The following is a 14,606-nucleotide window of genomic DNA, read 5'->3' as shown; positions in this document are numbered from 1 at the left end:
ACTACCGTGAAACTAAAGCAGAACAGCGATGAAGGCCTCATGGAGCTGCTGCACGCCTCCCGTTTTGCCAGGATAATCAGGGCCTTACTTCGAGGCTAGTGCTCACATTGACTTTCACGTTTGGTATAGAGCAGAGCCGGGTGAGCTTCCAACTAGGAACTGGAAGCACAAGGTTTCTTTCGAGAAAACTCATTTTCTTCTATGTGCCATGCCGGCTGTAAGTAAAAGCACGGTAACAACAGTGCTTTTCAGGTAGCTTCGGGGCCGCATCAATGGAGCTTTCATAATGGGAAAACTAGCCTTGTGCCATCAGTCTCTAATTTCTAGGTTGACACGCAGCATACACGCAGGAGCAGAGCTTCCTGGTTCTACGCAGTGTTCTGGTACCAAAACGGGTGCTGAAGCAAGGCCCCTAGGAGTGTTGAAAAGCTTACTACCTTGAAACTAAAGCAGAACAACGATGAAGGCCTCATGGAGCTGCTGCACGCCTCTCGTTTTGCAAGGATAATCAGGGCCTTACTTCGAAGCTTGGGCTCACGTTGACTTTCACTTTAGGTATAGCGCAGAGCAGGGTGAGCTTCCAACAAGGAACTGGAAACCCAAGGTTTCTTAGGAGAAAACTCATTTTCTTCTCAGAACCATGCCAGCAGTGAGGAAAACCCCGGCAACAACAATGCTTTTCAGGTAGCTTCGAGGCCGAATGAACGGAGCTTTCATAATGGGAAAAGAAGCCTTATGCCATCAGTCTCCAATTTCTAGGTTGACACGCAGCATACACGCAGGACCCGAGCTTACTGTCTCTACGCAGTGTTCTGGTACCGAAACGGTTGCTTAAGCAAAGTCCCTAGGAATGTTGGAAAGCTTACTACCGTGAAACTAAAGCAGAACAGCGATGAAGGCCTCATGGAGCTGCTGCACGCCTCCCGTTTTGCCAGGATAATCAGGGCCTTACTTCGAGGCTAGTGCTCACATTGACTTTCACGTTTGGTATAGAGCAGAGCCGGGTGAGCTTCCAACTAGGAACTGGAAGCACAAGGTTTCTTTCGAGAAAACTCATTTTCTTCTATGTGCCATGCCGGCTGTAAGTAAAAGCACGGTAACAACAGTGCTTTTCAGGTAGCTTTGGGGCCGCATCAACGGAGCTTTCATAATGGGAAAACTAGCCTTGTGCCATCAGTCTCTAATTTCTAGGTTGACACGCAGCATACACGCAGGAGCAGAGCTTCCTGGTTCTACGCAGTGTTCTGGTACTGAAACGGGTGCTGAAGCAAGTCCCCTAGGAGTGTTGAAAAGCTTACTACCTTGAAACTAAAGCAGAACAACGATGAAGGCCTCATAGAGCTGCTGCACGCCTCTCGTTTTGCAAGGATAATCAGGGCCTTACTTCGAAGCATGGGCTCACGTTGACTTTCACTTTAGGTATAGCGCAGAGCAGGGTGACCTTCCAACAAGGAACTGGAAACCCAAGGTTTCTTAGGAGAAAACTCAGTTTCTTCTCAGAACCATGCCGGCAGTGAGGAAAACCCCGGCAACAACAATGCTTTTCAGGTAGCTTCGAGGCCGCATGAACGGAGCTTTCATAATGGCAAAAGAAGCCTTATGCCATCAGTCTCCAATTTCTAGGTTGACACGCAGCATACATGCAGGACCAGAGCTTACTGTCTCTACGCAGCGTTCTGGTACCGAAACGGTTGCTTAAGCAAAGTCCCTAGGAATGTTGGAAAGCTTACTACCGTGAAACTAAAGCAGAACAGCGATGAAGGCCTCATGGAGCTGCTGCACGCCTCCCGTTTTGCCAGGATAATCAGGGCCTTACTTCGAGGCTAGTGCTCACATTGACTTTCACGTTTGGTATAGAGCAGAGCCGGGTGAGCTTCCAACTAGGAACTGGAAGCACAAGGTTTCTTTCCAGAAAACTCATTTTCTTCTATGTGCCATGCCGGCTGTAAGTAAAAGCACGGTAACAACAGTGCTTTTCAGGTAGCTTCGGGGCCGCATCAACGGAGCTTTCATAATGGGAAAACTAGCCTTGTGCCATCAGTCTCTAATTTCTAGGTTGACACGCAGCATACACGCAGGAGCAGAGCTTCCTGGTTCTACGCAGTGTTCTGGTACTGAAACGGGTGCTGAAGCAAGTCCCCTAGGAGTGTTGAAAAGCTTACTACCTTGAAACTAAAGCAGAACAACGATGAAGGCCTCATGGAGCTGCTGCACGCCTCTCGTTTTGCAAGGATAATCAGGGCCTTACTTCGAAGCTTGGGCTCACGTTGACTTTCACTTTAGGTATAGCGCAGAGCAGGGTGAGCTTCCAACAAGGAACTGGAACCCCAAGGTTTCTTAGGAGAAAACTCATTTTCTTCTCAGAACCATGCCGGCAGTGAGGAAAACCCCGGCAACAACAATGCTTTTCAGGTAGCTTCGAGGCCGCATGAACGGAGCTTTCATAATGGGAAAAGAAGCCTTATGCCATCAGTCTCCAATTTCTAGGTTGACACGCAGCATACACGCAGGACCAGAGCTTACTGTCTCTACGCAGTGTTCTGGTACCGAAACGGTTGCTTAAGCAAAGTCCCTAGGAATGTTGGAAAGCTTACGACCGTGAAACTAAAGCAGAACAGCGATGAAGGCCTCATGGAGCTGCTGCACGCCTCCCGTTTTGCCAGGATAATCAGGGCCTTACTTCGAGGCTAGTGCTCACATTGACTTTCACGTTTGGTATAGAGCAGAGCCGGGTGAGCTTCCAACTAGGAACTGGAAGCACAAGGTTTCTTTCGAGAAAACTCATTTTCTTCTATGTGCCATGCCGGCTGTAAGTAAAAGCACGGTAACAACAGTGCTTTTCAGGTAGCTTCGGGGCCGCATCAATGGAGCTTTCATAATGGGAAAACTAGCCTTGTGCCATCAGTCTCTAATTTCTAGGTTGACACGCAGCATACACGCAGGAGCAGAGCTTCCTGGTTCTACGCAGTGTTCTGGTACCAAAACGGGTGCTGAAGCAAGGCCCCTAGGAGTGTTGAAAAGCTTACTACCTTGAAACTAAAGCAGAACAACGATGAAGGCCTCATGGAGCTGCTGCACGCCTCTCGTTTTGCAAGGATAATCAGGGCCTTACTTCGAAGCTTGGGCTCACGTTGACTTTCACTTTAGGTATAGCGCAGAGCAGGGTGAGCTTCCAACAAGGAACTGGAAACCCAAGGTTTCTTAGGAGAAAACTCATTTTCTTCTCAGAACCATGCCAGCAGTGAGGAAAACCCCGGCAACAACAATGCTTTTCAGGTAGCTTCGAGGCCGAATGAACGGAGCTTTCATAATGGGAAAAGAAGCCTTATGCCATCAGTCTCCAATTTCTAGGTTGACACGCAGCATACACGCAGGACCCGAGCTTACTGTCTCTACGCAGTGTTCTGGTACCGAAACGGTTGCTTAAGCAAAGTCCCTAGGAATGTTGGAAAGCTTACTACCGTGAAACTAAAGCAGAACAGCGATGAAGGCCTCATGGAGCTGCTGCACGCCTCCCGTTTTGCCAGGATAATCAGGGCCTTACTTCGAGGCTAGTGCTCACATTGACTTTCACGTTTGGTATAGAGCAGAGCCGGGTGAGCTTCCAACTAGGAACTGGAAGCACAAGGTTTCTTTCCAGAAAACTCATTTTCTTCTATGTGCCATGCCGGCTGTAAGTAAAAGCACGGTAACAACAGTGCTTTTCAGGTAGCTTCGGGGCCGCATCAACGGAGCTTTCATAATGGGAAAACTAGCCTTGTGCCATCAGTCTCTAATTTCTAGGTTGACACGCAGCATACACGCAGGAGCAGAGCTTCCTGGTTCTACGCAGTGTTCTGGTACTGAAACGGGTGCTGAAGCAAGTCCCCTAGGAGTGTTGAAAAGCTTACTACCTTGAAACTAAAGCAGAACAACGATGAAGGCCTCATAGAGCTGCTGCACGCCTCTCGTTTTGCAAGGATAATCAGGGCCTTACTTCGAAGCTTGGGCTCACGTTGACTTTCACTTTAGGTATAGCGCAGAGCAGGGTGAGCTTCCAACAAGGAACTGGAAACCCAAGGTTTCTTAGGAGAAAACTCAGTTTCTTCTCAGAACCATGCCGGCAGTGAGGAAAACCCCGGCAACAACAATGCTTTTCAGGTAGCTTCGAGGCCGCATGAACGGAGCTTTCATAATGGGAAAAGAAGCCTTATGCCATCAGTCTCCAATTTCTAGGTTGACACGCAGCATACACGCAGGACCAGAGCTTACTGTCTCTACGCAGTGTTCTGGTACCGAAACGGTTGCTTAAGCAAAGTCCCTAGGAATGTTGGAAAGCTTACTACCGTGAAACTAAAGCAGAACAGCGATGAAGGCCTCATGGAGCTGCTGCACGCCTCCCGTTTTGCCAGGATAATCAGGGCCTTACTTCGAGGCTAGTGCTCACATTGACTTTCACGTTTGGTATAGAGCAGAGCCGGGTGAGCTTCCAACTAGGAACTGGAAGCACAAGGTTTCTTTCGAGAAAACTCATTTTCTTCTATGTGCCATGCCGGCTGTAAGTAAAAGCACGGTAACAACAGTGCTTTTCAGGTAGCTTCGGGGCCGCATCAATGGAGCTTTCATAATGGGAAAACTAGCCTTGTGCCATCAGTCTCTAATTTCTAGGTTGACACGCAGCATACACGCAGGAGCAGAGCTTCCTGGTTCTACGCAGTGTTCTGGTACCAAAACGGGTGCTGAAGCAAGGCCCCTAGGAGTGTTGAAAAGCTTACTACCTTGAAACTAAAGCAGAACAACGATGAAGGCCTCATGGAGCTGCTGCACGCCTCTCGTTTTGCAAGGATAATCAGGGCCTTACTTCGAAGCTTGGGCTCACGTTGACTTTCACTTTAGGTATAGCGCAGAGCAGGGTGAGCTTCCAACAAGGAACTGGAAACCCAAGGTTTCTTAGGAGAAAACTCATTTTCTTCTCAGAACCATGCCAGCAGTGAGGAAAACCCCGGCAACAACAATGCTTTTCAGGTAGCTTCGAGGCCGAATGAACGGAGCTTTCATAATGGGAAAAGAAGCCTTATGCCATCAGTCTCCAATTTCTAGGTTGACACGCAGCATACACGCAGGACCCGAGCTTACTGTCTCTACGCAGTGTTCTGGTACCGAAACGGTTGCTTAAGCAAAGTCCCTAGGAATGTTGGAAAGCTTACTACCGTGAAACTAAAGCAGAACAGCGATGAAGGCCTCATGGAGCTGCTGCACGCCTCCCGTTTTGCCAGGATAATCAGGGCCTTACTTCGAGGCTAGTGCTCACATTGACTTTCACGTTTGGTATAGAGCAGAGCCGGGTGAGCTTCCAACTAGGAACTGGAAGCACAAGGTTTCTTTCGAGAAAACTCATTTTCTTCTATGTGCCATGCCGGCTGTAAGTAAAAGCACGGTAACAACAGTGCTTTTCAGGTAGCTTTGGGGCCGCATCAACGGAGCTTTCATAATGGGAAAACTAGCCTTGTGCCATCAGTCTCTAATTTCTAGGTTGACACGCAGCATACACGCAGGAGCAGAGCTTCCTGGTTCTACGCAGTGTTCTGGTACTGAAACGGGTGCTGAAGCAAGTCCCCTAGGAGTGTTGAAAAGCTTACTACCTTGAAACTAAAGCAGAACAACGATGAAGGCCTCATAGAGCTGCTGCACGCCTCTCGTTTTGCAAGGATAATCAGGGCCTTACTTCGAAGCATGGGCTCACGTTGACTTTCACTTTAGGTATAGCGCAGAGCAGGGTGACCTTCCAACAAGGAACTGGAAACCCAAGGTTTCTTAGGAGAAAACTCAGTTTCTTCTCAGAACCATGCCGGCAGTGAGGAAAACCCCGGCAACAACAATGCTTTTCAGGTAGCTTCGAGGCCGCATGAACGGAGCTTTCATAATGGCAAAAGAAGCCTTATGCCATCAGTCTCCAATTTCTAGGTTGACACGCAGCATACATGCAGGACCAGAGCTTACTGTCTCTACGCAGCGTTCTGGTACCGAAACGGTTGCTTAAGCAAAGTCCCTAGGAATGTTGGAAAGCTTACTACCGTGAAACTAAAGCAGAACAGCGATGAAGGCCTCATGGAGCTGCTGCACGCCTCCCGTTTTGCCAGCATAATCAGGGCCTTACTTCGAGGCTAGTGCTCACATTGACTTTCACGTTTGGTATAGAGCAGAGCCGGGTGAGCTTCCAACTAGGAACTGGAAGCACAAGGTTTCTTTTGAGAAAACTCATTTTCTTCTATGAACCATGCCGGCTGTAAGTAAAAGCACGGTAACAACAGTGCTTTTCAGGTAGCTTCGGGGCAGCATCAACGGAGCTTTCATAATGGGAAAACTAGCCTTGTGCCATCAGTCTCTAATTTCTAGGTTGACACGCAGCATACACGCAGGAGCAGAGCTTCCTGGTTCTACGCAGTGTTCTGGTACTGAAACGGGTGCTGAAGCAAGTCCCCTAGGAGTGTTGAAAAGCTTACTACCTTGAAACTAAAGCAGAACAACGATGAAGGCCTCATGGAGCTGCTGCACGCCTCTCGTTTTGCAAGGATAATCAGGGCCTTACTTCGAAGCTTGGGCTCACGTTGACTTTCACTTTAGGTATAGCGCAGAGCAGGGTGAGCTTCCAACAAGGAACTGGAACCCCAAGGTTTCTTAGGAGAAAACTCATTTTCTTCTCAGAACCATGCCGGCAGTGAGGAAAACCCCGGCAACAACAATGCTTTTCAGGTAGCTTCGAGGCCGCATGAACGGAGCTTTCATAATGGGAAAAGAAGCCTTATGCCATCAGTCTCCAATTTCTAGGTTGACACGCAGCATACACGCAGGACCAGAGCTTACTGTCTCTACGCAGTGTTCTGGTACCGAAACGGTTGCTTAAGCAAAGTCCCTAGGAATGTTGGAAAGCTTACTACCGTGAAACTAAAGCAGAACAGCGATGAAGGCCTCATGGAGCTGCTGCACGCCTCCCGTTTTGCCAGGATAATCAGGGCCTTACTTCGAGGCTAGTGCTCACATTGACTTTCACGTTTGGTATAGAGCAGAGCCGGGTGAGCTTCCAACTAGGAACTGGAAGCACAAGGTTTCTTTCCAGAAAACTCATTTTCTTCTATGTGCCATGCCGGCTGTAAGTAAAAGCACGGTAACAACAGTGCTTTTCAGGTAGCTTCGGGGCCGCATCAACGGAGCTTTCATAATGGGAAAACTAGCCTTGTGCCATCAGTCTCTAATTTCTAGGTTGACACGCAGCATACACGCAGGAGCAGAGCTTCCTGGTTCTACGCAGTGTTCTGGTACTGAAACGGGTGCTGAAGCAAGTCCCCTAGGAGTGTTGAAAAGCTTACTACCTTGAAACTAAAGCAGAACAACGATGAAGGCCTCATAGAGCTGCTGCACGCCTCTCGTTTTGCAAGGATAATCAGGGCCTTACTTCGAAGCTTGGGCTCACGTTGACTTTCACTTTAGGTATAGCGCAGAGCAGGGTGAGCTTCCAACAAGGAACTGGAAACCCAAGGTTTCTTAGGAGAAAACTCAGTTTCTTCTCAGAACCATGCCGGCAGTGAGGAAAACCCCGGCAACAACAATGCTTTTCAGGTAGCTTCGAGGCCGCATGAACGGAGCTTTCATAATGGGAAAAGAAGCCTTATGCCATCAGTCTCCAATTTCTAGGTTGACACGCAGCATACACGCAGGATCAGAGCTTACTGTCTCTACGCAGTGTTCTGGTACCGAAACGGTTGCTTAAGCAAAGTCCCTAGGAATGTTGGAAAGCTTACTACCGTGAAACTAAAGCAGAACAGCGATGAAGGCCTCATGGAGCTGCTGCACGCCTCCCGTTTTGCCAGGATAATCAGGGCCTTACTTCGAGGCTAGTGCTCACATTGACTTTCACGTTTGGTATAGAGCAGAGCCGGGTGAGCTTCCAACTAGGAACTGGAAGCACAAGGTTTCTTTCGAGAAAACTCATTTTCTTCTATGTGCCATGCCGGCTGTAAGTAAAAGCACGGTAACAACAGTGCTTTTCAGGTAGCTTCGGGGCCGCATCAATGGAGCTTTCATAATGGGAAAACTAGCCTTGTGCCATCAGTCTCTAATTTCTAGGTTGACACGCAGCATACACGCAGGAGCAGAGCTTCCTGGTTCTACGCAGTGTTCTGGTACCAAAACGGGTGCTGAAGCAAGGCCCCTAGGAGTGTTGAAAAGCTTACTACCTTGAAACTAAAGCAGAACAACGATGAAGGCCTCATGGAGCTGCTGCACGCCTCTCGTTTTGCAAGGATAATCAGGGCCTTACTTCGAAGCTTGGGCTCACGTTGACTTTCACTTTAGGTATAGCGCAGAGCAGGGTGAGCTTCCAACAAGGAACTGGAAACCCAAGGTTTCTTAGGAGAAAACTCATTTTCTTCTCAGAACCATGCCAGCAGTGAGGAAAACCCCGGCAACAACAATGCTTTTCAGGTAGCTTCGAGGCCGCATGAACGGAGCTTTCATAATGGGAAAAGAAGCCTTATGCCATCAGTCTCCAATTTCTAGGTTGACACGCAGCATACACGCAGGACCCGAGCTTACTGTCTCTACGCAGTGTTCTGGTACCGAAACGGTTGCTTAAGCAAAGTCCCTAGGAATGTTGGAAAGCTTACTACCGTGAAACTAAAGCAGAACAGCGATGAAGGCCTCATGGAGCTGCTGCACGCCTCCCGTTTTGCCAGGATAATCAGGGCCTTACTTCGAGGCTAGTGCTCACATTGACTTTCACGTTTGGTATAGAGCAGAGCCGGGTGAGCTTCCAACTAGGAACTGGAAGCACAAGGTTTCTTTCCAGAAAACTCATTTTCTTCTATGTGCCATGCCGGCTGTAAGTAAAAGCACGGTAACAACAGTGCTTTTCAGGTAGCTTCGGGGCCGCATCAACGGAGCTTTCATAATGGGAAAACTAGCCTTGTGCCATCAGTCTCTAATTTCTAGGTTGACACGCAGCATACACGCAGGAGCAGAGCTTCCTGGTTCTACGCAGTGTTCTGGTACTGAAACGGGTGCTGAAGCAAGTCCCCTAGGAGTGTTGAAAAGCTTACTACCTTGAAACTAAAGCAGAACAACGATGAAGGCCTCATAGAGCTGCTGCACGCCTCTCGTTTTGCAAGGATAATCAGGGCCTTACTTCGAAGCATGGGCTCACGTTGACTTTCACTTTAGGTATAGCGCAGAGCAGGGTGACCTTCCAACAAGGAACTGGAAACCCAAGGTTTCTTAGGAGAAAACTCAGTTTCTTCTCAGAACCATGCCGGCAGTGAGGAAAACCCCGGCAACAACAATGCTTTTCAGGTAGCTTCGAGGCCGCATGAACGGAGCTTTCATAATGGCAAAAGAAGCCTTATGCCATCAGTCTCCAATTTCTAGGTTGACACGCAGCATACATGCAGGACCAGAGCTTACTGTCTCTACGCAGCGTTCTGGTACCGAAACGGTTGCTTAAGCAAAGTCCCTAGGAATGTTGGAAAGCTTACTACCGTGAAACTAAAGCAGAACAGCGATGAAGGCCTCATGGAGCTGCTGCACGCCTCCCGTTTTGCCAGGATAATCAGGGCCTTACTTCGAGGCTAGTGCTCACATTGACTTTCACGTTTGGTATAGAGCAGAGCCGGGTGAGCTTCCAACTAGGAACTGGAAGCACAAGGTTTCTTTTGAGAAAACTCATTTTCTTCTATGAACCATGCCGGCTGTAAGTAAAAGCACGGTAACAACAGTGCTTTTCAGGTAGCTTCGGGGCAGCATCAACGGAGCTTTCATAATGGGAAAACTAGCCTTGTGCCATCAGTCTCTAATTTCTAGGTTGACACGCAGCATACACGCAGGAGCAGAGCTTCCTGGTTCTACGCAGTGTTCTGGTACTGAAACGGGTGCTGAAGCAAGTCCCCTAGGAGTGTTGAAAAGCTTACTACCTTGAAACTAAAGCAGAACAACGATGAAGGCCTCATGGAGCTGCTGCACGCCTCTCGTTTTGCAAGGATAATCAGGGCCTTACTTCGAAGCTTGGGCTCACGTTGACTTTCACTTTAGGTATAGCGCAGAGCAGGGTGAGCTTCCAACAAGGAACTGGAACCCCAAGGTTTCTTAGGAGAAAACTCATTTTCTTCTCAGAACCATGCCGGCAGTGAGGAAAACCCCGGCAACAACAATGCTTTTCAGGTAGCTTCGAGGCCGCATGAACGGAGCTTTCATAATGGGAAAAGAAGCCTTATGCCATCAGTCTCCAATTTCTAGGTTGACACGCAGCATACACGCAGGACCAGAGCTTACTGTCTCTACGCAGTGTTCTGGTACCGAAACGGTTGCTTAAGCAAAGTCCCTAGGAATGTTGGAAAGCTTACTACCGTGAAACTAAAGCAGAACAGCGATGAAGGCCTCATGGAGCTGCTGCACGCCTCCCGTTTTGCCAGGATAATCAGGGCCTTACTTCGAGGCTAGTGCTCACATTGACTTTCACGTTTGGTATAGAGCAGAGCCGGGTGAGCTTCCAACTAGGAACTGGAAGCACAAGGTTTCTTTCGAGAAAACTCATTTTCTTCTATGTGCCATGCCGGCTGTAAGTAAAAGCACGGTAACAACAATGCTTTTCAGGTAGCTTCGGGGCCGCATCAATGGAGCTTTCATAATGGGAAAACTAGCCTTGTGCCATCAGTCTCTAATTTCTAGGTTGACACGCAGCATACACGCAGGAGCAGAGCTTCCTGGTTCTACGCAGTGTTCTGGTACCAAAACGGGTGCTGAAGCAAGGCCCCTAGGAGTGTTGAAAAGCTTACTACCTTGAAACTAAAGCAGAACAACGATGAAGGCCTCATGGAGCTGCTGCACGCCTCTCGTTTTGCAAGGATAATCAGGGCCTTACTTCGAAGCTTGGGCTCACGTTGACTTTCACTTTAGGTATAGCGCAGAGCAGGGTGAGCTTCCAACAAGGAACTGGAAACCCAAGGTTTCTTAGGAGAAAACTCATTTTCTTCTCAGAACCATGCCAGCAGTGAGGAAAACCCCGGCAACAACAATGCTTTTCAGGTAGCTTCGAGGCCGAATGAACGGAGCTTTCATAATGGGAAAAGAAGCCTTATGCCATCAGTCTCCAATTTCTAGGTTGACACGCAGCATACACGCAGGACCCGAGCTTACTGTCTCTACGCAGTGTTCTGGTACCGAAACGGTTGCTTAAGCAAAGTCCCTAGGAATGTTGGAAAGCTTACTACCGTGAAACTAAAGCAGAACAGCGATGAAGGCCTCATGGAGCTGCTGCACGCCTCCCGTTTTGCCAGGATAATCAGGGCCTTACTTCGAGGCTAGTGCTCACATTGACTTTCACGTTTGGTATAGAGCAGAGCCGGGTGAGCTTCCAACTAGGAACTGGAAGCACAAGGTTTCTTTCCAGAAAACTCATTTTCTTCTATGTGCCATGCCGGCTGTAAGTAAAAGCACGGTAACAACAGTGCTTTTCAGGTAGCCTCGGGGCCGCATTAACGGAGCTTTCATAATGGGAAAACTAGCCTTGTGCCATCAGTCTCTAATTTCTAGGTTGACACGCAGCATACACGCAGGAGCAGAGCTTCCTGGTTCTACGCAGTGTTCTGGTACTGAAACGGGTGCTGAAGCAAGTCCCCTAGGAGTGTTGAAAAGCTTACTACCTTGAAACTAAAGCAGAACAACGATGAAGGCCTCATGGAGCTGCTGCACGCCTCTCGTTTTGCAAGGATAATCAGGGCCTTACTTCGAAGCTTGGGCTCACGTTGACTTTCACTTTAGGTATAGCGCAGAGCAGGGTGAGCTTCCAACAAGGAACTGGAAACCCAAGGTTTCTTAGGAGAAAACTCAGTTTCTTCTCAGAACCATGCCGGCAGTGAGGAAAACCCCGGCAACAACAATGCTTTTCAGGTAGCTTCGAGGCCGCATGAACGGAGCTTTCATAATGGCAAAAGAAGCCTTATGCCATCAGTCTCCAATTTCTAGGTTGACACGCAGCATACATGCAGGACCAGAGCTTACTGTCTCTACGCAGCGTTCTGGTACCGAAACGGTTGCTTAAGCAAAGTCCCTAGGAATGTTGGAAAGCTTACTACCGTGAAACTAAAGCAGAACAGCGATGAAGGCCTCATGGAGCTGCTGCACGCCTCCCGTTTTGCCAGGATAATCAGGGCCTTACTTCGAGGCTAGTGCTCACATTGACTTTCACGTTTGGTATAGAGCAGAGCCGGGTGAGCTTCCAACTAGGAACTGGAAGCACAAGGTTTCTTTTGAGAAAACTCATTTTCTTCTATGAACCATGCCGGCTGTAAGTAAAAGCACGGTAACAACAGTGCTTTTCAGGTAGCTTCGGGGCAGCATCAACGGAGCTTTCATAATGGGAAAACTAGCCTTGTGCCGTCAGTCTCTAATTTCTAGGTTGACACGCAGCATACACGCAGGAGCAGAGCTTCCTGGTTCTACGCAGTGTTCTGGTACTGAAACGGGTGCTGAAGCAAGTCCCCTAGGAGTGTTGAAAAGCTTACTACCTTGAAACTAAAGCAGAACAACGATGAAGGCCTCATGGAGCTGCTGCACGCCTCTCGTTTTGCAAGGATAATCAGGGCCTTACTTCGAAGCTTGGGCTCACGTTGACTTTCACTTTAGGTATAGCGCAGAGCAGGGTGAGCTTCCAACAAGGAACTGGAAACCCAAGGTTTCTTAGGAGAAAACTCAGTTTCTTCTCAGAACCATGCCGGCAGTGAGGAAAACCCCGGCAACAACAATGCTTTTCAGGTAGCTTCGAGGCCGCATGAACGGAGCTTTCATAATGGGAAAAGAAGCCTTATGCCATCAGTCTCCAATTTCTAGGTTGACACGCAGCATACACGCAGGACCAGAGCTTACTGTCTCTACGCAGTGTTCTGGTACCGAAACGGTTGCTTAAGCAAAGTCCCTAGGAATGTTGGAAAGCTTACTACCGTGAAACTAAAGCAGAACAGCGATGAAGGCCTCATGGAGCTGCTGCACGCCTCCCGTTTTGCCAGCATAATCAGGGCCTTACTTCGAGGCTAGTGCTCACATTGACTTTCACGTTTGGTATAGAGCAGAGCAGGGTGAGCTTCCAACTAGGAACTGGAAGCACAAGGTTTCTTTCGAGAAAACTCATTTTCTTCTATGTGCCATGCCGGCTGTAAGTAAAAGCACGGTAACAACAGTGCTTTTCAGGTAGCTTCGGGGCCGCATCAATGGAGCTTTCATAATGGGAAAACTAGCCTTGTGCCATCAGTCTCTAATTTCTAGGTTGACACGCAGCATACACGCAGGAGCAGAGCTTCCTGGTTCTACGCAGTGTTCTGGTACCAAAACGGGTGCTGAAGCAAGGCCCCTAGGAGTGTTGAAAAGCTTACTACCTTGAAACTAAAGCAGAAAAACGATGAAGGCCTCATGGAGCTGCTGCACGCCTCTCGTTTTGCAAGGATAATCAGGGCCTTACTTCGAAGCTTGGGCTCACGTTGACTTTCACTTTAGGTATAGAGCAGAGCAGGGTGAGCTTCCAACAAGGAACTGGAAACCCAAGGTTTCTTAGGAGAAAACTCAGTTTCTTCTCAGAACCATGCCGGCAGTGAGGAAAACCCCGGCAACAACAATGCTTTTCAGGTAGCTTCGAGGCCGCATGAACGGAGCTTTCATAATGGGAAAAGAAGCCTTATGCCATCAGTCTCCAATTTCTAGGTTGACACGCAGCATACACGCAGGACCAGAGCTTACTGTCTCTACGCAGTGTTCTGGTACCGAAACGGTTGCTTAAGCAAAGTCCCTAGGAGTCTTGGAAAGCTTATTAGCGTGAAACTAAAGCAGAACAGCGATGAAGGCCTCATGGAGCTGCTGCACGCCTCCCGTTTTGCCAGCATAATCAGGGCCTTACTTCGAGGCTAGTGCTCACATTGACTTTCACGTTTGGTATAGAGCAGAGCAGGGTGAGCTTCCAACTAGGAACTGGAAGCACAAGGTTTCTTTCGAGAAAACTCATTTTCTTCTATGTGCCATGCCGGCTGTAAGTAAAAGCACGGTAACAACAGTGCTTTTCAGGTAGCTTCGGGGCCGCATCAACGGAGCTTTCATAATGGAAAAACTAGCCTTGTGCCATCAGTCTCTAATTTCTAGGTTGACACGCAGCATACAGGCAGGAGCAGAGCTTCCTGGTTCTACGCAGTGTTCTGGTACTGAAACGGGTGCTGAAGCAGGCCCCTAGGAGTGTTGAAAAGCTTACTACCTTGAAACTAAAGCAGAACAACGATGAAGGCCTCATGGAGCTGCTGCACGCCTCTCGTTTTGCAAGGATAATCAGGGCCTTACTTCGAAGCTTGGGCTCACGTTGACTTTCACTTTAGGTATAGCGCAGAGCAGGGTGAGCTTCCAACAAGGAACTGGAAACCCAAGGTTTCTTAGGAGAAAACTCAGTTTCTTCTCAGAACCATGCCGGCAGTGAGGAAAACCCCGGCAACAACAATGCTTTTCAGGTAGCTTCGAGGCCGCATGAACGGAGCTTTCATAATGGCAAAAGAAGCCTTATGCCATCAGTCTCCAATTTCTAGGTTGACACGCAGCATACATGCAGG

Source organism: Eubalaena glacialis, chromosome 10 (assembly GCF_028564815.1).
Source record: "Eubalaena glacialis isolate mEubGla1 chromosome 10, mEubGla1.1.hap2.+ XY, whole genome shotgun sequence".
In the NCBI taxonomy this organism is placed as follows: domain Eukaryota; kingdom Metazoa; phylum Chordata; class Mammalia; order Artiodactyla; family Balaenidae; genus Eubalaena; species Eubalaena glacialis.
The sequence above is the reverse complement of the archived record's forward strand: the minus strand, read 5'-3'. Positions refer to the sequence as shown.